The following is a 22,248-nucleotide window of genomic DNA, read 5'->3' on the forward strand; positions in this document are numbered from 1 at the left end:
CACTGCAGAAAAGGCTAGGCTGCAGGGAAAATACATTGTAATGTGGTTCAGGGACCGTAAGACAGCCTAGGACCGAATAATCCTGTGACTATAATGATTAGCAGCAATCCTCACCATGAAGACAGGATGACACTTCATCCTCAGGTAGCTCAGTCTAATCACCTGATAAAATTATGTACCTTTAACAACCAATACAGGTTATCACCCAATCCTAACTCAAAATACTTCTGACATGCATAATTTTTAAAAAAATGTTCATAGTTTTAACTTCCAGCACATTCAAGAATAATCCTATACAATCTTCGGGGCCATGAAGTTAAGATGACGCCAGGAGGATATTCAATGAAATATGATATAGAGTAGACACTGAAAAAGGTGAACTTCAGAAGAGTCTGTATCATTTTTAAGGTGACTGAAATATTCCAAAACAAACACAATTAATGATAAATGGGCCTACATGGCAGCTTGGCTTCAAGTGACCTTTTTTTGCAGGAGTCCTCTGTCAGCATGGGCTTCTGACTTAGTGGTGCTATAACCCCCCTATGATGTATAGCACAAGGCGACCCCTGATAGCTTGAGTTACTTGAGATTAATCCGCCTTTTCTTCTATCTGTAACGATGACTACAGGTGGGTTCGTCACCTCACAATAGACAGGTGAGTATTACACCTGTTCAGAGGAATCAGATACTGCAAAGTCTGGATTTACACCCAGGTAATGGCTGACTTGTGAAGTTGGAGAAGACATGTATATCTTGGTTTCAGGTTGAAATGAGTAGATTAAATAACATATTCCATGAAAAATACAGACACAATTACATGACAGAGAAACATCTGAAACATCTTGGCAGATAATTTAAAAACTTTTAATGGGTTGCATGTAAATGATTATGTTTAATAAAACACTGAATCCAAACCTGAACAAAAATTACATCTTTGCTTTCAGTAAAGATTTAAACCCAAAGAGACAACCAAATTGTTTCACTGCTTGAAACATCATACATGTACATATGCAAGCTCCAAAATTGTTCACAAAGCCGATGTTCTTAGCCCTACAATTATAAGCTGATGATAATCCATCACAGAGCCCATAAAACCATCATTTCCGTGTGGTTTATACATTTCAATTATGGCCAGTAAAGTGTTCCCCCATTTTTCATGTTTTGCTTGTTGACAAAGATGACTTGAGGGTGTTCTTCGCTATCGGCGTGATATACGTAGCATTAAAGGCTGATGGATGGCAACATGTCAGCTCCCATTTTATGCTAATTGACTGATTATAAGGCCTAGCCAACCCGACATGTGTTACACCATGCTTAAGCAGATAGCTACGCTGGAGACGTGATGAATTTGTTATGTCACCTACAGAAATGTTGTGCGGAGCCAACCTAGAAACAATCAGTCATGCCTTGGTTGACTGGGTCACCTGACGTAAGCTACCTGTGGAGAATTAATTAGGCTTCTGTGAAATTAATTAAGGAAAGTGTGTCAGTTCTAGAATGCTTGGATCCAGGTGAACAGGATTTGTCTGGTCTGTGGCCATGACCGATTGTTGTAAATATAGCTGTGTCAAAAATACCTACTGTCCAAGGAAATCTGACTTATTTCCTGTTTCATAAACATGTGTATTTCCTCTTTCACATGTACATCAAAACATATTAGCTTCACATTTTTATTTACAGAACAGTTTAGTTCTCCATCTCCACTTAAACTGAATGCATTGTTTAATCCAAATACCAGGCTCTTAAGCGTATATGGCATCAATGTTTTCCAGAACGAGTCATTTACTCACATTATTCATGGTGTATTCACCAATAATTTACAAAAGCTGGCATTTCCAAGAGCATCTCTTCAAAAGCTTTTTCTGTAAGAAAATTACTGCAGTTATCAAAAAGAACACAACCATCTGCAGATTTGCACCCATTAATGTGGAGAACATTACCAAGATTAATAGGAGAATGTCATCATTGACGACAAGATTGCAGACGATATATCCATCATTAAGAGCTATGATACCACACAAATGGTCGAGTTTATGCCCACCTTACCAGTTATGACAAATTTTACATGGCTACAAATGTATGAAGGTACCCCATACCCTGGACATTTACAGTTTCATGTCAACTACAAGATAGTCTTTCAGCCGTCCACTGAGAAATATCTTTTTGCAGTAAAATTCTTTGAGGTGAGAATGTCATGCTAGACTAGACATCAGGTGCATCAATTGACATGAAATAAAATGCTATGGATGTCATAAAATCGACCCGAAAAGCTGAGCTCAACAAACCATTCCGCCCAACCCCCAGTGAACCCCGCTTCCATGGGGTAGCTCAATTCATACAGTGCTATACAAACGCTCCCTAACCTTTCCCTTTCAGGGCATGCCACCACAGAAACAGATGACTTACGAATATCAACAAGGCCGACTAACAGTGCCCCAGTGTAAAGATGAAAAGCAAACATAAACGCATGAAGAGAAAGAAAACTATTAAGGTGGAATAAAACGTTCGGGGCAAGTCAGGAACACAATAAACAAACCCTGTTCTTTACCACCTGCTGAGAAGGAATATGGAAATTTGGACGAATATGGTCATTGTATAAATCATGACATACAAATAAGCACTGAATATCTTACTCCATACAGGGTCTGTTTCATACAAGGTCTGCACAGAATCTAGGGTCATTCATGTATCTGAATAGGTAAACAGTATGGTGTACAAGAAAGGAATCATAACGTTTCTTCCACTCAACCATACATCCCCCTCCGGGGAACTAAAAGAACTGTCAATGTTTACTGATCACAGACAATACAACCTTAAATTCATCAGAAGAGGAAAATATCAGACAATAAATTCAGCACCACATGTTCAGAACTTGGACTGTTTTATTTAGAAAGTTAAAGACAAAGCTGGACCTTTGTTGGTCCAGCAGCGGTAAAGCGGTTCTATTTTCTTTCCCAGAATGGCCTCTGTCAGATTGGAATGTCCAAACAAAAGCTCAGACTTCACATCTGACACAAGAAAAGCAGCCTGGCCTCCCTAAAGGTGTGACTCCCACTTGGGTGACAGTTATTTTAATTTTATATAAACAACTGTCTATCACAAGACTTAGATCTCCATCAACCAGCATGGTGGGAAATTCCCCTATATCCACATCATGAAGTCACCATTTCTGTTATCAAACCTGGCCTTTACATCTGCTTTAACTGCGATCAAAATTGACATTTATATCCTGAAGTACATTTGAAACTGACAATAAAACATTCCAAGAATTTGTGAATTCCATAAAAACAACAGAAACCTTGGTTACATTAGTTTAAGTTTGGAAGATATCTGAAATGTTTTTATTGGTTTATTGTTTATGTTGCTGTTACTGTTGGCTTGCAGGAAGCAAGTCTGGCCCTCAGACAGATAAAAAGGAATTCAGATAGTAAAATTCATAAAACAATAGCAGGTAAAATGGGAGTCTTGTTTCATGTCATTGATGGAAATATGTGTTTAGTAGCATATAACAGAGACGAGACAGTTTACAGCGAAACATGCTTCAATGTATCTTCCAACAAAATTTCAGTAATCATCCTTTTTATTTCAAGCCACCGAACACGGTTGATCTTAATATCGGCATTCATCTTCATCTTGGGTACATAGATGTTTTATTCAAAGGTCAATCTCTTTCCCTGAACATTTATTCATGATAAATGTCTTTGTTTCAAGATTTGACAAGCATTGTGGTAATGGTCCATAGCACCAAACAAACAACATTTCACATTCTGGTCTGACCTTTCCTCAACATTATCCTGTCCCAGAAAATGAAAAAGTTCTGCATAAATACTAATGTGGGCCATTGACCTTCCAGACGACATATGCATCAACACAAGTGACACGATAATGTTCGTAATTACTCGGTCTTGTCGCAAAAACTACCCTGACAAACTTACGTTGACAATATGGCTGCCCTCCTCTGGCCTTGCTTACACAGAGTCTTTGGCAGCGGACAGGCACTGATGATATAGTTTAAGGTTACAAAAGAAAGACATTGGACCCCAAATTATGAGATGTCAGAGACAATAAAAGTGAAATATTATCTCCAGCTGTGCCTGTAGGTGATAAGAGGTTTATCTTTCACCTCAGTGTTTAGAAATGGCATACAGGAATTTTATTTACCAAATGGATAACCATGAAATTTACATTTGAAGCACTTGACTCAAAATATCACGGTAATCTCACTTTGTGTGGTGATAAAAATATTTCACCACCATAATTTCTTTAATTCAACACATTTGCCCTGGAAGGCCCTGGACAGATCAATTTGAAAGTGAAATTAACAATTTGATATGGAACCTGCTCTTTAGCGCAAATAAAATCTCTCTTTAACGTGCCACGAATACCCATGATTACAATAGCCGTAGTCGTTGTATAAACACATAGACTCTAATGTGTAATAAGGTTTTCTGCCACAGTTCATAACACTCAAACCAGATCTTAAGTTACAAGCTGGCCAAGTGCATGTGCATCAGAAGACCTCAGCTGAAGTATACTCAGACATCGCCTTCTGATAACACAATGATTGTGTTCTTGGATGAACATATCACACAAGCTAACTATGACATGACTGGTAGTCTGCTGACTTGAATATGTAATAACCTTTTTTGTGGCACAGTCTAGGACAGGAGAATCTCTTTTAGATATACGTGCAAATCAATAGATTGCATCAAATCAGACAAACTGTGCAAATGAAATGAGACTTGTCAATATGTTTCAAGTTAAGCCTGATCCATCAAATGACAATCTAATGCTATGAACTTTGAATATTTGATGAATTCTTCATTTATAGTTGTAACTTTGATACAGATGAATTGTTCCTTTGCCACTGTTAAAATTGTTACTTTGGCACTGATAAACTGTTACTTTATTACTGTTGAATTGTTACCTTTTGCTGTGGAACTGTTACTTTGGCACTGATGAACTGTTACTTTATTACTGTTGAATTGTTACCTTATTGCTGTGGAACTGTTACTTTATTACTGTTGAATTGTTACTTTTTGCTGCTGAATTGTTACTTTAGTACTGATGAATTGTTACTTTGAAGCTGTTGAATTTTGTTACTTTGAAGCTGTTGAATTTTGTTACTTATGTACTGATGAATTGTTACTTTGAAGCTGTTGAGTTATTTTGGTACGGGTGAAATGTTACATTGTTCTGTTGAACTGTTACTTAATTACTGATGAATTGTTTCTTTGTTGCTGTTGAATTGTTACTTTACTACTGGTGAATTGTTTCTTTGTTGCTGCTGCATTGTTACTTTGTTGCTGTTGAATTGTTACTATGGTACTGATGAATTATTACTTTGTACCTTTTGGATTGTTACTTGGATACTATTGAATTGTTACTTTGCTTATATTCCCATTGTTACTGTGTGTTGTACAGTGTTACGCAGCTGGAATTAGCTGCTACAATGCTATGTATTACCACTGCAACCAGGTTTTTCTCACACTCAAACTTGAGGACTAAGGCTTTGTTATCATTCTGTTTTCTAGATGGCCACCTGCACAAGTGGATATCTCTTGAAGTCTGATAAACCAGCCTCGGGCCATAAACCATTCCAGCCCTGATATACAATCCAACCTTTGTTTGATCAAAGAGCACAACAGCATATGAAATTCTTAAACCAGTACATATAAGAAGTAGGATGTTTTGTCAATTCCCAAACATTCTAGTAGACTTGATCAAACTTCCATTTCATGAGCATGATATCACCTAAGGCCTCCATTCTTAAAACTGACATATTACTGAAACTGACACTGCTGCAGCCATTTGTGCATGCTACCTGGACAGCCGTCTTCACCACCAAGATAGGGAACTGACTACCAAGATAGGGAACTGACTACCATGATAGGCAACATCACTACCTTGATAAGCACCTTCATTACCTTATTACATGTCTTCAAGAGGCAACTATGCTTGTTGTAGGGGGCGACTAACCGGATCGGGGTTGGGGTGTGGGGTGTGGGGTGTGTGTGTGTCAGGCTCGCTGACTTGGTTAACACATCATCGGTTCTCAATGTGCAGATCGATGCTCATGTTGTTGATCACTGGACTGTCTGGCCCAGACTTGACCATTCGCTTCACTACTATGGTAGGGAACTGATTACCATGACAGGCGATTTCATTACCTTGATGGACATTATCCATATCACTGACATGTTTGAATCTAAAAACAAAAACATCCAATCAAAAACTGCCTTTGATGCTGACAGATTTCCATGTTCACGGAAATCTAGCCCAACTAAAATATTCACAAAAATACATCTTTAAGGAAAACATGTCAAAACTACAAGATGTTGGTTATCAAATAATTTGTGATATACTTGACAGAAGCTGTAAATCAACTTGTCATGCAATTCAACAACATTCTAATTGATTCTGTCGCACTCAATGAGAGCAAACAAATCATGGCAAGACTTGGAACTATTTCTTGTCAATCTTATTTACAAAAGGAGTTTTTTCCCAACTTACAAGTGGACTGATCCTGAAGATTCATTTAATAAAACAAATCAATATGTCTGCTGGATGTTATGATTGAGGGACAGGTTTGTTGGTTAAACTGGGTGAAAACAGGCAACGCTTCTGTTATTGACTGGTGTCGGAGTTGTTGTATCCACTTTTCCAAACACCCACTTTCCCTAAACGCTAAAACCCACTTTCCCCCTCCAATCCTCCCAGAGCATTTGTTCCCCTTCAAACTTTTGTTCACAGTTTGACATATCGCCATAAACTGTGATAACGGAAGATGTTTATTTATTCAAAGTTTATAAACAACCATCTTGCTTCATAAACAACTGTGTTCAAATGAAAGGAAAATCATGTCCACTACTTTAAAAGAGATAATCCTGTATAATGGTTTTCCTTGACAGACTCATCGATCAATAAACATCTGATTCTTATTTACAAACACCTTCGATCCGAGATAAATGTTACAACTCAGACAACAAATTAATATACGTTTATGATTACATACATGACTTGCTCCACCGTTAGGCTCAATTTATGACGATCTGACATTGAACCTTGTGTCAATGAGAACTTGCCAAAATATCAAAAACTAAATTGTACTCTGATCAGGAAAGAAAACGTCAAACCTCATAAGCAATTTTAGCAAATCAGCATTCGTTATTAAGCCTGTTAATGTTACCCATTAATTATTTATAAATCAGAATCTAACCTGTCTGCTTGGGAGGTGGTTCCTAATCCATTACACCATGACTAGACCGTTGACATTTTAAGGGGCCAGTAATTACATTGGGGTGTCCAATGTCAAACAAGAGGACTGGCACTAATTACATCGCCCTGTACATCATGTAATCTTCTCAACAGCCAACACTTCCTTTTCCCAACAGCTGACAGACTAGCTCAAAAAATGTACAGCCTGACAAAACAGTTGACACTTGGGGTGTCAGAGATTTTTGTTACTATGGAATTTCCTCTAAGACCACAATGTCAGTGTTTGACCACTGTTTTTAGAGTGAGTGAGTGAGCGAACGTCACCTCAGCAATACTTCACCCATTTTGTGGCAGAAAGTCATACATTGATAATAAATATATTTATACTTGATACAATTTGTCATTGAAGGACAGTAAAACAACTACAGCACATACACCACACTTACAAAATAACATTTCCAGCTATCAACCAAATATTCACAGAAAAAAAAAAAAAAGCCTGAGTGAGTAAGTGTTCCTTGAATACCTCTTAATATCGTTTTTAGACCAAAATTATACAAAGTAATAGTTGCTTAGTTTTATGATCCCTGACAAATCAGGGTAGGAGGCACACTGATATTATTCTTCACATACTGACAAAAACCAACTACCTTGATAAAGATTAATGTTTTAAGAATATTTTTTCAGAAAGGTCTGCAATAATGACTTATTCATGGTGCATGCAATCGAGTTTCATATCCATGAACTTCATCTGAGACATGCATCACAAACAATACATGTCAAACTACATTTATGGAATATCTTCAGGTAAGTATTATCATGAAAATGAGAAGGCATGTTTGTCTGTTCTCTCTTGTCTGAGACATCAAAGAGGTCTGAGATCAAAGCAAGAGATAACATATCTTATTATCAATTTGAAACTGAGCTCATTCACTATGAAAGCCTTGACAGTTACCTACCAGGAAATTTCTTTATGCTGATGTCAAATATATATTTTTCCCACAGAGTGCTTCATGTAGACGTTCAGAACATATGATGGAAGGAGTTTCATGCTATTCTCTTCCATCTATTGATCAAAGACTGGCAAGCAGAGGGCTTAGACTTCGAATTCCAATTTCAGTTTGTTGAATTAAAATGGTGAAGATTGCATCTTAAAATTGCTGACAAAATATCTTTGATCTTGGAGGGCTGATAAAACTCCTTTAGTGAGAATAACTTTTTGTAAATATCAATGTCAACTTGAAATTAAGCCTCTTATCGTGGTGTTCAGTCACCATTTCAAAATGTCAGAATCAATGATATTTGCCATTAAGCTTTTTTGCTTTTGCTTTTTCTAAAAACCTTGTAGCATGTATTCATTATTGAACCCACATACTTAAAGTTGCTATCTTCAGGCATTTCCTGTTCCGAAAGGAATCTAGTTTAACCAAAGATTCTCGCCAACTCCACAAAGAAATCTGGTATACAATTCCAAGAACAAGAGAAAAAACACTCAAAACCAGAGGCCACAAGCTATCAGTGAAAGGCATCAAGTTAAAACTGACTTCGGAACTAATTGAAGTTTTAGAGGCTATCATAGAGGGCCTTTACATGGTTATCTCCCCTCACAATCACCATGTTTTAAATAAGTGGAGGAATTCTGCTTCTAAATTTCAACAAGCCTTTCCCTGTTCAAGACAGTTAAGAGGTTCTTAACATTAGTCGTGATCATATCTGGACGGGAAATACACCCTTAGCTTTGAAGTAATTAAGGAAATCTATACCATAATTAAATTAACTGCCATGCACTTCTCATTAAAGTTACAACCTGAAATGTTTAGAAAATGATGCAAGCAAAATATGCGGGCACCCAGTAGCTCATGTATATTGGAAAATTTGTTTTATTTCTAAATAAATTAAAGGTATCTAGACTAGATTCTATCAGACTTAATTAAAAGCATATTATTATAACAAACTATTTGCAAAAAGGAATCTTCAGTAAATCTTCGTAGGAGCCTATAGATTCATATATATGTGTCTCATGACTTTGTAATAACAGTGTTTTAGTAGTGTCATGGACGTTGTATAAACAGCTATCTCCGCTCCCTGTCTTCCACATACAGTGTTATAAAAAACATCCTCCCATCTTTCTACACCTCTGGCTAAATCCCCTGGAGATTAATATCCCTCTGTTTACCCAAGGGTTTTGGCAGATATTGGAATGTATCCACAAACTCATGTTTATTTATCCAACGGTAATACCATATTTTATCTCACAAATCTTGCAGCTTCAAAACTTCAGGTTCCAAGGAGCCTGCAGCTTGCACAGTTTCTTTGTTAACGAAACTTAGTTGGACATTTACGAAAAAATATCTGCTTGGAAAGAAGTTGGATAATGTTTCTCCAGCGAATGGCCATGGTCGGCAGAGAAACAGCGTCTGTCGTGGCTGTAGATTACTCAGGATATTGTGGCAGGGATACAAGCGCCATCTCCCAGATTTCACTTAACAACAACGGGAATTAAATTGTCAAACTATTTATATCACTATGGTGAAATGTCAAATTAACACAAAGGCCTCTGAAAGCAAAATTTTTACAGGAAAGACATTTTTCCTTGCTCAGTAACACATTCAAGAACATGGAGATGGTTCAGCAGTAAACTGAACATATTTCTGAAAATGAATCACTTTTTAACACATTTACCCTTCATGGCTTATAGAACGTCAGTAGAGATAACAGATCTTGTGTTTCCTTCTTTGTTCCTCAATATGGTTTCATATTTTCTGAACATTAATGATAGCAATAGCAGACCATATTGTATTACGTGACAACAAAAACCAACTCGCTCTTCCCTTGAGTAAACAGACTCACTTGACTCCCAGTCAACCTCAAACCGTTCCTTAAAGATTGTGAACTTTCCTCACATAAAGATAAATTTTCAAAAAAATTATTTCTAATATATTGGCTAAACAACTGTTTCCGTTTACTTGTTCCAGCTTGACTGGAGCGAGATGATGCCAGCAAATGGTCCTTCCTTCTTTGCCACATGGTAATGAATGGAAATAACAAATGTTTGGTGTTCCGCATCACTTCAAGCATTAGACAAGCATGCCAAATATTCCTCAGATTTTATAATTATTGTACAAACTCGCAAAAACTCCTCTTTTTCAGGTCATCAAATGACCCACCCAGATTGGCGAAGTAGGCCCAAAGAGAATTTCATATCACGAAGCTGCATCAAGGAAGGACGAACTGATTGAAACTGAATTTGCAGACTGCAGGATCCATTAAGATAATGTGATGATGATCAGCTAAGTAGAGGTTTGATTCTCATTTAAAACCACTAAATTTCCCTCACACTCCATCCACATTGAAAAAATGTTTCTTTTTTTCTGCATTGGCCCTGTTTATTTTCAAAATTGGTTTCTGTTTGACATTTCCCATTTTTTTTTCATCAACTTCGATGTTTACCATATGTCTCGCGACTGACACTTTTTTTCAACAATTTTCAAAATACAAAATTTGGTATGATGAGCTCTAAAATTCAGCTGTCAGCACTATTCCAGTGATTTCAGGCTAGAGGCTGATAGTAAGAGGAAAGAAATATGGCTGGAATACTCTCCATCAGTCATTACGTTCGTTTAGGATTTCATAAACTGTAATTGCTACAATATAATTGTGATATTGTAGAATGTGGCATTAAGCAACAGATAAAAACAAAATGAAAAACAAAATTGTTGACACACAGAACTGCCTCTCCTTCTAAGTACACAAAAGAGACAATTAATCATGAAGTTTGGCACCACAGACACTTCACTCAATGTTTAGTATTTGATGGAATAAGAAGAATAACACTGATAACGTAACTTAACACTGAGTGAACACCAGCCTCAACATAGATAATAATATTTAGGCATTACTGAAAACAAACTGCTGATTCAACATATTTCAACATTATTACATATGAGAATAACATGATCTCATTGGTAGATACAATAGAGAACAGTTTGTCGGACATGCTATGTGTGTTAAGACTTCAACACAAACCTTTAATTATTGGAAATCCTTATCACATTTCACAGAAAAAGCCACTGTAAGCCAAGGATAATATCCCACAAGGCTGAAAACATGCAATGATAATTGCACTATTATTCTTTCATTTTCCGAAGGCAAATTATTTTGATTCAAAGATTGTGTTTACATGGCGAACAGGAGTGTTGATTTTCTTTGGCTGTGATTCAGATGAGTTCAAAGCAGAGCAATCTTTTTCTGTCCATTCACAGCAAAAATAAACCAACTGGAAACGGAATGTTGATCAAGATTATAAAGCAATTTCGATAATCAAACGGCATGATGTAAATAGGGGCAAGAAGTAGAAAAGATTTCAAGAATGAGATGGCTGATAACATTTAACAGATGCAGGTTAAATCACCATTACAACCAAAGGCTCTAGAACTCAAGATACTAAACTATATCGGAACAACTCCATTTACCCTTTAACAAAATAGAAACGTAAGCCAGTTGTTAGGACTCATTTACATACATTTCAGATTTCTGATTCGTCCGTTATTAAAAAACTATAACAATAAACTCTATTTAGCCTGACTTAACCGATTCCATGGCAATGCTAACATTACTGTTACATATATCCTTCCCACAAATTCAAGGCTTTCACAGACAAAGACTGATGAAATATTTCTCTTTCACACTTAGAAACAATCTCTTAGCAACTGTCTGAGGAGTCAAGTCCTGAAATTTCCCTTCTCTTTAGTGTCACTCCATCCACTCCACTTTCAACTCTCCCAGTCGGAGGAATGTCAAACTGTACAAAATGGACTAACAAGATGCTTGGGTATGGTGCTGAAGCGATAGGGAATGGCCCTTCATGGACTGGCTGGTTGCAGCGGAAAGCTCTTGTAATTACACATTTACGCTGCCGCGACTTGATCGAGTGGAAATTGCACTGAGAACGCAATTTGGGCAGGATGTAGAATGGTTGGAGAGATTCTGAATGAAAAACTATTTGCGCCATCAAAACAATGTACTGATTATGCAACTCAGCCATACTGTAATTGCAGATCTATGATGTTGCCATGATGATCAAGTGATTCTACCGCAAATCTAACTGGTGCATAGAGTGGACTCTTGTATGGCATAGTATGATCTAAAAGCATAAAAAACATTTCCACTATGTACATCAAGCATCCTCAAGCTGCCTGCCTTGATTTTTTTTTTTTAACAGATGTGCTATTTATATGATCATCCTTTCCCACATCAACAAAACTATTTGACAGTTTACTGTAAATGACAGTTACAGACATAATTCTCTTTACTAAACCATGTTCACCCTTTTTTTTCAAAACCCAAACCTATCACTTTTCTCAAATTTCCTAGCAGCTTCCATGATTTTCAAAACAAACAAATTTCCACCTCAACTTTGTTTCAGATCATTACGTTTGTCAAATTTTCTTTTTGCTCCTTTACAGAAATGAATTGGCTGCAACTGGAAGACATTACTGTCAAACATGGCTGGAGTGGAAGTAGTCTGAAAGAAGAACACTAACATACGGCAGTTATAGACCAGCAAACCCTCATTAAAATACTTCCAGTAAAACACAGCTAATAACAAGCCTCATTATCAAAACCAGCAGGAGCTTCTTTGAATTATGTAATGAGGCAGAAGGCTGTGAGGCTGTGAGTCGATGCTGGCGAAGATGCTCAATTGTAGAAAATTTAATGGTGCCAGTGGCTCTGAAAGTTTGACAGAAACTGGAGAATCTCACGATGGCTTTTCTGTGAAGACCCCTCAAACCCCTCATTATGGCTGAAGTGTCTCCAAATGGCTTTCCCTAACCATGTCACTGTTGGAGAACGATGCTGTTGCATTAAGCCCAAATATGTTTAAATGTAAAAATGTGTATTTTGACAGGTCAATATTGTAGTATACTGTCATCCTCAGACTAAGGCATTAACAATCCGCTTGAAGTTTTCCTAGCGGCATGTGCTTTAAAATTTAACCCGACTCTTCCATTAGGGTGCATTTTTAAGCAGTCATGTGCATGCTGCTGCACATTCATGTTGTCAGGGAGAATGGGTAGCATTTTAAATGGGCAAGTTCTAGACAGAGCTATGTTATTGTGTTTCCGACCAAGTCTCACTCAAGCAGAGAGTTAGATCTCGTGCTATCCAAACCATTGGTAGGAAGATAGCATTTCATACTCCTAATTCTCGAATTGATACGCTGTTTGGCCTTTTGAACTGCAAGCTCTTCTGCTGTATTGCATTTCAGAATCCTCCTCCGAATTTGGTAAGCATGGTGTGGTCTTATTATCTTTGGATTTCATTTCGTTCATTTCATCTTCCGCAAACAGACAGCTCTCCTCAAATTTGATTTCACTATCTGGCCAAGAGAAACAGTATTTGCAACTGAAGTAACAAGTCACTGCTGTTTTATTCTGTGGGAATGTTGTGTTGGGAGCTGTCTTCAAGTATCAGATAACAAAGGAGCCTGAACGCACTCATAACATTCTCATTCTCAAAGCCACCAACAAAAGAACTAGCAACTACATCAGGATGCAAATCATACAAAACTTCAAAGATCTTTTAAAGAAATCATTGAAAATTGATTGACTAATTCACCATTCAATATTAAATGGCATCACTTATGATTTAGAAAAACCCAAACCAACAGCACTAACAGGCATATGATTCTCTTAAAAGTCACCATGGTTGGATTTTCGTAATAACTGCTTTGACATTACTATGTTACATTGCCATCACCTATCTGTTACCCTACTTGGTGTGATAGTCCCTTGTCAAGGCTTACATTATATCGGTGATGAATGTCAGCTCCAACATTCATGACAGCCGTGGTAGGACTCTATTATACCCTGCAGTGCCGAAATACCTGGCACCCCGACTCGTTATGACACAAGGACAGCCATTATCCCTTGACAATAAACCAAGGTTTACATTCTTAGGCCATATCGATAAAGCACTGGTAGTACAAAAGATTCTGCTCCATGTGGGATCAGAGCAAAATAATAATCGAACCTTGGTCAAGATTTATATGTCACAGCTTTTAATTTATTTACATGCAGACATATTAAATCATAGAGATATTAGTTAACTCGCAATGCTAATTGTTTAGTGTATTTTCTATATGATTATTATCTACTAAACTATTTCTCAGTCAACACTTCTTTTTACGACACTGTGTCTGCTATCACAGAAGAATTCTTTGGGAGTAATCCCTCTTCAAAGTAACCGTCCAATTGGGAAGATTATCATCGACTATTTATGTGACATGTATCGATTTATCGTATGGCAAACTTTGAATTAGGTCACAGACACCATTTCACTGCGACTAATTTTCTCAATAAATTGGTCCAATTACGTGATCAAGGCACTGCTTTTCTCAGCAAATAACCAGCACCTTTGATCTGCAAAATAAAGCACAGCACCATATATATTGAGTACCAAAGGAGGAGGCCAGGTCATAAAACAGACAGGGAAATTGTGAAACCTGATTCCCACTGCACACCTACATATCACCAACGGAGGGAGCCTTGGAAAATATTTGAGCGTTATCAAATACGAAATCTTTTACTAGGAGCAAAAGGAATCAATCTCTGGTATGGGAGATATAATAAAGTACAGCGGCCATACTGCCAGGTGAAGTAACGTCTTGTTACCTTGAAATGCCATGGGGTGTGACTCGTTTTTACATGACAACTATGTCTCACAATCATGTATATTGACATCAACATCTATGCAGTAATGTAGTACACATCACACACATGCAGAAGTTGCAAGTGATGAATTAAGTTTGCAAATCATAACCCCTCTGTAATCTACTTTCTTTCTATTCCAGTTCCTATTTGCATTTGCTATTAATCTTGTACAGTCTGTGTAGGGGAATCTGAAATATGTGAATTTGTTTGGTTAATTCCACTCTCAGCCTTCAAGCTAACACTCCTTGAGAAAGTCCTGATGCTATCACTGTACCCCCAGGTAGGTTATTGAATATCACTCTCAGGTTCCCAACAGTAGCCTACCCAGAAAGAAATTCCTTTACGATAAATCAAGCATAGCCTTAAGAAACCCACAACCCTCATTAGAAAGTAATAAACAACACGGAAATGTATGATAAAATCAAAATATTCATTGAAAATAGAGAAAAAGTTGTCGTGAATGAAAAAATATGGAACTTCAGGCCATATTTGTTTTATGAATCATACCCTCAAAACGATTTGGTCCACATATCTCATCAGATTGATAAAAACAGGGCCCTGCAAACTACTCAACTGACATTTCAAACAAGCACATTTTGGGTGAAACATGGCCAAAACATGCTGATTTATCATTCCCTGGGAGGAAAAAATAATTTGTTCCCATTGATTTATCCATCTTAATGGACAAACTGGCAAACAAAAAGCACTTAAGAAAATCTACAAAAGACCTCAGTCTGTATTTATTACTGGTCAGTCGTTCAAAGATTGGATCTCCCTCTGCATAACCCACATTTCCCTCCCCCCCTCTCTCCACCACAGTGAGTGTGGAATTTCTCTGTAATGTAGGGTGAGAAACCATGAGGTATGTTCAACTCACGTAATGTCTTGTAACACATATATGTCAACAGGGCTTTAATTTGTAGCCGCCCACAACACTAAACAGATGAGGGAAAAACTGCCACCTTGCCACCTTCCATGCAGTTAACTCATAGATCCCTATTTATATAGTCTAGCAGTTACAAGCAGGTCATCTATGATCTGGGATTTTCCAATGCAGAACATATTATCTTTACACAATTAATGTTATTGTTTTGTAACTTTGAGGAAATAATTGCCCAGGATTCTTTGTCATACTGCAATGTTCCGTTGGCATGCACAGATGTCTAAAAAGGACACAGAAAAGGAACATGTCAATCCTGAGGGATATACAATATTCATAAAACCAAACTATTTACAAGTAATATAAAAGTTCTGTAATTATCAACTGACTAAACTAGTTCATTACTTCACATGACCTTCTGTCCAGTGATGACCCAAGTTCAACTTAACACTTTAAACAATTCAATATTGTCAATATTAGGATGTAAAATGACTTTTCGTGGTTTCATGACCCCTCCCAAAAGTGGTGTTAATATTTTAACCCTGTTTGTCTATTTCATGGTTTTTTCCCTACCCACAATCTTACCTTTTGATAGATAACTGACCCCTAACTTCATGTAGAGAACAGAAAGCATAGCCTTGATGTTTCATGTTTGTGAATTTTTATGAAAATCAATTTCTAACAAATACATAAGAGGATTATATTAATACCACAACTCTCCAGCAGCAAACAGACAATTTTTCTCAAGTATTTTGTTTTCTTAAAATGAAACGCTGATGACTTTCAAACTAAACATCGACCTTGGAGTCTTGGCACATTCAGCTATTGGCGAGTCAGGCCAAATTTGCCTAGCGTCCAGGCTGGATTGGCCGAGGCCCCTGACATGTTTGAACTGCTGAGAAAAAAATCCACCCAAATCTCAAATAACTTGGTACCAGGCATAGGAATAAATCTTTTTTCAAAACATACGTCATGAAGGTGTTACCAACGCAATGGACTAAGAGTCCCGAAGCACCAACAGATTTGAAACATGAATTCTCTGTCCTGATCAAACATTATAAGCAGATATGGCAGATATGACTCCTTCCTTGCAAATCTCCACAACTTGGATCTGTCACACCATGTCTGCATGGTGAATATCTTATACACAGCTCACTCTACAATAAACACTTCCAGATCTCAACAATGAACATTGCCAGTCTTCCATGGAAAAACATATTCCTATGATCAGTACAATCCAGATATCATAATTTAAGTTAATAACTTTTGCTTGAGTGAGTGAGTGAGTGAGTGAGTGAGACTGTTGAAACTATCTTTACACACAGCAACCGCATCATAAATCAAATTGTCATCTGAGGCGAGCACTGACACAGTCAAGTTATCCAAACATTCTTCACAAGCTACACATGTCTAAAGAGTTCCAGAGGAAATCACCAAAATAAATATGTCTGGCAAGTAATTCCAGTATCACAAAGTCTTGATTAAACTTATAGGAATCATAACTCTTTCATTAACTGAACACGCGAAACAAACAATACTTCACTGTATGCAAATATTTTCAACAGTTTTTCAACATGGCTTTTCCGTAACTGTTCTAGACCATGTCATACAGCTAAAATGAACATTATGTTACATATATTAATCAGTGATACAGCATCTTTCTGTATGCAAATTTAGTATGTCTGACTTTGATAAGGACAATGATACAGTGTATGCAACTGACGCAGGATAACACCCAGCTTCTGTTCTCAGCATCCCTTTACGCTGATACCAATGTCATATCAGCTGCCGAGTTGATAACCTCCTGGCATGTGGCAATGACATGACTCAATACCAATCACCTTACGACATCAAACCTCTTCATCACATGTTCGTGTACGTTCATGGATCAGTGAGTGAGTGAGTTTAGTTTACGCGACTTTTAGCAATATTTCAGCAATAACATGGTGAGGGTCACAAGAAATGGGTTTCACCAACTGTACCCATTTAGTGAGCGAGCGAGCAAGCAAGCGAACAAGTGAGCGAACATCACCTTAGCAATACTTCACCCATTTTGTGGCAGAAAGTCATACATTAATAATAAATATATTTATACTTGATAAAATTTGTCATTGAAGGACAGTAAAAAACTACGGCACATACCCCACACTCACAAAATAACACTTCCTGCTATCTATCAAACATTCACACAAAAAAACACAAAAAAACTATAGGAAAGAGAAGACAGTCATGACTTAAAAATGCAAACACTAGATTCTTTAACAATTTGATTTTCCCTACCATCAATCTTTCCAAATAATTTCAAGGAGAACCTGACTGTTCAAACAAAATGACAGTCCAACTCATGCAAGCAAATAACTATCAAGGGCTTACATAACAGATTTACTTACAGGAATAAAACACTTAAATATTCTTTGATGTTGTCCAATGCACAAGCTGTCAAATACATATATCAACTTACAAAGGGCCTTTTTCTCGCCTCAACAAGCCACATATTTTGTCCATGATTGTCAAACTTCGAAAGGAAATAGAAAATATATACCATTTCTTTGGCTTAGAATCTGGCTAAAGGTTATGTTGCATATATTACTTGTGTCATGCTGTTTGACTAAGCGTATAGGTGGTGTGCCCTAGAAAGGTTACCTTTGTATGATATCAGCAATATTGAAATTCAAGCATGCTACCTTTGGTACTCTGCCCTGGGTAGGGTAGGCTTTATCTCTGTTTGTCTTTATAGCTCCGATTAATTATGCAAAAGTGAGATTTTATAACCATGTTAAAGCATTATTTACAACACACTTACGCCCCTCCATGATAAGATCTTTCTGGCATTTGTAAAACTGTTATTTATAATAGCTTGGATTTGACTCCTGTCTTAAAGGGAATTTCACAGTGTTGAAAATCATGCAATTCAACCTTCTGGCAATACAAAGAGCAGTAAAAGCCACACGTGAAATGTTGTAAATATACTGTGAAAGGTTTATTTCATATTTCAATGAGTTCAATGGTTTATTTAACACTTCAGCGGGGTAGTATGACTGCGGTAGCCATGCAATTCACACAAATACATCATTTTATGACATAGACTTTATGGGGCAGTTTACTTTCTTGCATATTTTCACTCGTCACGTTTGCTTATTGTTGAAAATCAGTCCCAGTTATGTTTTTTGGTTTATTTTATCTGTTTTCAGTTTTACTCATACTGCAACTTGATATGTTTATTTAACTTTCTTATCATCATTACAACAAAATTCTACCACAGTAAATGATAATAATCTTTCTCTTTATTTATACAGCTTTACACTTGCTGCTTACACACAAATTCTATTTTCTAACATAACAACACTTAAGTCAATCATCAGATGAAAATAATGGCTTTTCAGCTGTGTGAATGGCTTTAAATGTGATATCCTTAACCAAATGCCTTAAGAGATTTCTATACGTTCTGGTTAACCCTAAACTTACTAAGGAACAAAATTCTCACAACTTGCAAACATTGTGTAAGTTTTTACAAATCCAGAAAGTTTTAAACAGTATCAAATTATGCACTGATTGGTAACATATGGAATTAAATTTTTATAAAGTTTGTTAATAAAAAAATTAATCCAAAAGAGTTAACAACTTGAATTTAAGGATATACAACTGGGAACAGCTATCCAATAATTAAGAGGACAAGATTTCAAAAACAGGAAATTTGCGTAATAAAATAAAATTAGTTGACAGGCAAATACTTCTGTTCACTCCTATAAACTGGCAGGAATGGAGGAAGAAGGGATTATTGCTAGTTTTCTCAGTTACTCCAACATCTGGAAACAATCGGTGTGAAGCAATAATTGCATTAGGTATCAGAAACAGCTTTTTTTATCAGGAACTGGTGATAATGAAAAAGAATTTTATGTCCAACCTCTCCAGTGACGTTCTTAGCCTATTGGACCCACCCTCCCAAAATTTAAACAATATATTGTTTTACTAGAAATTTACGACTAATTAGCCATTGTCCAGAGATAAAACACAATGTAACCCAGACTAAAATGCTATAAAATGATTCAGTCTGGTCTAAAATCTAGATGTCTAGTGCCATGGGACAGAACAGATATGAGATGATATTATCCAGACAACAATTTATTACTGTTGTTTCCTCTCAATTACTCAATGACTAACTGAAAAAAAGTCACATTCATACTGTCTAAAATTAGCCTCCGATGATGGTATTATCTCTCTCAGAATAATAACTAAAAGAATTATATCATTTGAAAATTCATGTTTTGAAAACAAACCAACACATAACGTATTTTCATAATATTCCAGAGTAAATGTACACATTTTTAGTATTTGGATGAACAACAACAAATAAAATTAGGCAATATCACTTATGGTTTCAAAAACCTCAAAATGCAGCCCTCAACTCAGTATAAAATGGGGACTAATACATTCATCTTTTTTGTACACTCCTATTCATGTTGACTTGTAAATTTCTCTTTAAAAATGCATAGTTGGAATTATGAAAGAAACCTTAAACCAGTTCATTTTGGATGACAATGAATAACTGAGTCTGTTACATGGCTGCATACTGAGACATGAGCTCAATATCTTGATTCTAAACTTGTGCCACTTGATCCGTAAACAAAGCCATGACAGTTTTCATACAACAGATTTATTTTATGTTTCAAAAACATATGAATAACATTACCTTCAAAACACTGAATATATACCCATGTCATATACACATTCAAACTCTCCATACCAAGAGTAAGATCTTCCTTAAGTTACGTTAAATGAGGTCTCAGGGAATAGGATAGAAGCATCACTATATTAGACGGTATTGATTGAGAAGCAAATTTCTATACATTTTCAAGATAATTTCCCTCATTGGTTTAACTTTGTACAGCATGTCCTCAATCAATCAAATTCACAAAAGTGCAAAATAACGTCAGTAAAACATTCAAATGAAACTCCCAATAGACATTATGTTATCATAATTGAAATATGAAATTGGATATGAAATGAATGTTACATGACAATGAACTACTGAGGGATTCCACATATAGAATCTGACTTATGAATGGTAACTTAATTATATTTGCAAGAACAGGAGATATGTTTACTTCAAGAACATTCCCCAATTCCTGTGTTGGCGTTATGAGTTTTATGAAGTGTGAAAATCAAAGTAAACTTGCTAGTCTTCCAAACCAAATACATGGCCACAAGAGGGATAAGTGAACAATATTTCTGCTGGGAGTGGAAATCTTTCCCTGATTTACTTTGAAATGGACCCAAAAAGCCACTTAGTGCTCTGTGAACGTGATCTTCATTGAACCATTTCTCACGGAATTGTTGGAATACCGCACAAATCCCCTCTGATAGATTTCTGATCTCCACAAACTTGGCACTTGTTATACAATCAAACTATCAAAATATTCCCTTTCACATCAACATGTTTCTAATTTACATATGAAGTAGTCACTGAAATGTTTGGGATCAAAAGGGTTTCTTAGTGCATGTTTTCCACCAGATTTGTATCGACAAATGTGAGGGGAATGAATTATTTTTGATGACCGAAGGTCTTCCTCACAGAAAGAATTTTTATGTGAGCCTTCAACAAAACTCCAAGTCTGCTCTTCAGCTGCATCTTCTCCAAGCATGGCGTTGAATAAGTTCAACTTATGCCAATTATACCAGTTATATGGACGTTGCTGGGGAGGGGGCTTAAAGACGTACCTAGTGGTAATTTAGAACCTTTAACAGTCAAACACATTGACAATGTGAAGATAAAGTGACAAATGACTTGATATGGTTCATTCCAAAATTTCTTCACTTTGTTGAAACTTTGCTAATGTACCAGAACAAGATATAAAACTGCCTTTTAAGAAGTCAGCATATTTTGTGAAATGTCCAACAATTAACTACAGAAATGAATAGGATGGACATTAAGATGCTATCTTTTCTTTGATATTCCAGACATACACATTTTTTTATGTGAAATACATTTCAGTCCACTTTAAATATTTTAGCGACATTTAGTCTAGCGTGTTCAATCTAGGTATTCATAGTTCATGCACTGATGACGATACACAAAGGCATCATCCTATTAGCACATTCTCTAGCCTGACATAGTACAAGTGCAATACAACTGTGTAAGAATTACCCCTGGAGAAGGATGAGTAATACATGGGCTAAATCACTGAGGGAAAGTAACCCTTTTAAAATTAGAACTCTAAAAGTTGAAATTGGATGGTAGGAATTAGCGAGTAAACCAAATTGCATCCTTCTTCAAAATGGTGGTGTTTTTGTGGCAATTTCAAGGCATGTCTCCAAAATGGTTAAAGGAAGAGCACAATTACTCATGTGAGAATTGTAATCGGTGAAACATCCTTTGTGTCAATTTGGTCACAAATGAGATTGATACAAAACTCGCAAGGACATTTTGGGCAATTTTGG

The 22,248-nt window shown here is 36.6% G+C and overlaps 1 protein-coding gene across 1 annotated transcript in view; it reads right to left on the reverse strand.

Annotated features, from left to right (window-relative positions):
- Positions 1-22,248, reverse strand: part of LOC137273944 (protein dachsous-like) — a 102,709-nt gene that overhangs the window by 60,331 nt on the left and 20,130 nt on the right. The gene's annotated exons all lie outside the window — the stretch shown is intronic.

This window comes from Haliotis asinina, chromosome 2 (genome assembly GCF_037392515.1).
Source record: "Haliotis asinina isolate JCU_RB_2024 chromosome 2, JCU_Hal_asi_v2, whole genome shotgun sequence".
Lineage (NCBI taxonomy): Eukaryota > Metazoa > Mollusca > Gastropoda > Lepetellida > Haliotidae > Haliotis > Haliotis asinina.